This window comes from Dreissena polymorpha, chromosome 5 (genome assembly GCF_020536995.1).
Source record: "Dreissena polymorpha isolate Duluth1 chromosome 5, UMN_Dpol_1.0, whole genome shotgun sequence".
Classification (NCBI taxonomy): domain Eukaryota; kingdom Metazoa; phylum Mollusca; class Bivalvia; order Myida; family Dreissenidae; genus Dreissena; species Dreissena polymorpha.
Genome location: NC_068359.1, coordinates 113,759,447 through 113,762,066, shown reverse-complemented (window position 1 = coordinate 113,762,066; position 2,620 = coordinate 113,759,447). Strand labels below are relative to the sequence as shown.

Below are 2,620 nucleotides of genomic sequence, written 5' to 3'. Positions count from 1 at the left end.
ATGTAAATTTTGGACTTCGAACAACGATTTCAAAATTTCTCATATTCTAAGGTAGATAACTATGTACGTAATGGTCGGATAATGCTAAAGGGCCCATATCACATGGATAGTAATACTTGTCGCGCTTTGCGCTCTATATGTGGTTCTTAAAAAAAAATCCAAGGAGTGCTTGACTCTAGAGATACGGGTTGCTGGGACACAGCTCCTCCTTGATAAGCGGCTGCTTCCTTTATCGCAACTCATTGTTACAATCAATAAAACGTGTCGCGCTTCGCTCTCTATATGCGGTAGGGATAGTACTAAGGGCCTATGATAGACAACCATAAAAATACATGGATAATAGATGTGTTGTTTGCATTTATTTGTTAATATTAAACACGTGTATTTTATAAGATATTTAAGTGTTGTAAGAAATTTTAATTAACGTTGTCACCACGCGGCATTCATTAATTTTAATAAAAATGTCCAATTGTAGATAAAATGGATTTTAAAAGGTCTACATAAAATAAAGCTTTATAATATTTATTAACCTGACTGAAAAAAATTGCCAGTCGCCGAACTGTTCCGTTCGTGCCGGAACCCGGGATTGAACCGGGGGCCTTTAGATGATTGTTGCGTAAACAACTTTAGTCTAACGCTCTCCCAACAGTGCTATTCCGGCTGACATCATTTATGTACTGCTTTTTGGTGAAGTTGTGTATAGCGATCGTTATTATATGTCTATTAATAAACTAATACATTGTACGTGTACGTACCACTACGCCTTCCAATAAACTTGCTTGCGCGATAGGTCGTCAAATATCGTACTACATTGATTCTCCACTAAATAAGCAAATTAGAAAAACCACAATTTAAATATATTTTGATTATGTTTTGTTTTTATACAAAACTAGAAAGTTTCGCGTATTTGCCCAGTCCCTGTGATCTTTCCTATGTGATCAGTTGTGGATCAGTTATTAATTAAAACAATTAGCTTTGCATTATTGGCAATAAATGTTGTAATAAATGTAATAGGCATAAATGCAGTACTTATTTACACTAATTTACACAAAAAATCACCACTATGCAAGATATTCTTAAAACAAAAATATATGCATTGATCCGTAAAATAACTTCTCCCCCTATAAGCAATATAAATGCATTACGTACTAGTCGCCGCTATCCAGAGCGACGCCAATGATAACACTAAAGAACTATATGCAAACATTTATCAACAGTCGAAGAAGAGTGCCTCTTTAACTAATAAAACAATGGCTCTTAATATACACTGCGTTTCAGTAAGTTACTGCTTACATCAGACTTTAAGCATGCAACGTTTTAGGAACTTAACTCGTACCCTTTGTGCCCTTGGCCATCAATAGCATCGCGTTCTAACTTGACAAATTTAATAACGGCGAATCATGGCACACAAGGTGCAGGATCACGTGACTGTGTGGGGTTCCCCCTTTTAACTTTAATGCATGTTAGCATGACGGTAAGTGGTGCTTTATTTCAAATAACTTTTGAAAACGATTTTTTTTAAGAATTTAAATAAGTGCATAAAAGACAGATTTTTTATGCGGCTTAAAAGTGTTCACAATTCGTTTTGTACTACAAGTTATGCTTCACGCAATCTAAAATCGTGCCACATATTTAATGAGTTATTATTTTACCTTAATATATCGACACAAGCTACGAGAGAAAATGTCTTTTATGCAAAAAAGATTTTTTGCAAATGCATTAAATTCTGTCCAGCCCGTGTGTAAACCCCTGAAAATCCCGTTGATTCTGCACCCTTGTAAAGCCTAACCTGACGTGTAGTTATCGAGTCATTCATATTTACTTCATTGAAGTAAGGGATCGGCACGAGTATTCGAATATTTGAAATCCGACCAAACAAATTAATCAAAGCATCCTTGAATATTCGACTTTATTAGAAACTAACTATATCCTTCGTAAAAACATGAGTTTGTACGACTTAGATAGTTATGTTTATTTGTTTTGAACGACATTAATGTTTTGGAAACAGCTTTTATCAATTAACGTTATGAATGTATATGGGCCGTGCACAGTGAAAAAGGGGTTTAATGCATGTGCGCCAAGTACCATACCAGATTAGACCTAGCATTTAACACAGACAAGTGACGACACTTTCCGCCTAAACTTGATTTTTCTTAATAAGACACTTTCTTGAAACGAAAAATATCATTAAAGCGGAAAGTTTCGTCCCTGATTAGCCTGTGAGGACTGCACGCTTTACGCACATGCAGTAAACCCCCTTTTCACAGAACACGGCCCATATGTTATTGCCATACAGGAGGGATACGGTGTCTTAACTAGTATACGGTCGGTCAGTTTGCGTCAAAATACAAGATACAAGAAAATGTATTTATCGTCGGACATTTTAAACAATGCACATAAGCTAATATTTTTTCCCGACAAACAAAAGTACATGGAATACATAACAAATAATAGAAGCTGTAAAATGAAAGCACATAAGTAGATTTTGGGATCAAACATGCATAGCAGGACATAATAAATATAACACAATGACATGCTAAAATACATATATTCACATATTATATCATCTCTGGCTATAAAAACACAATATATTATATTATTATTATCACATTAAGCAAAC

The 2,620-nt window shown here is 34.9% G+C and overlaps 1 non-coding gene across 1 annotated transcript; it reads right to left on the bottom strand.

Moving 5' to 3' along the window:
- Positions 1-571: 571 nt before the first annotated feature.
- Positions 572-661, bottom strand: Trnaf-aaa (transfer RNA phenylalanine (anticodon AAA)). The gene is given in 2 exon segments: positions 572-607; positions 625-661. It is a non-coding gene; the product is annotated as a tRNA-Phe (tRNA).
- Positions 662-2,620: the final 1,959 nt, after the last annotated feature.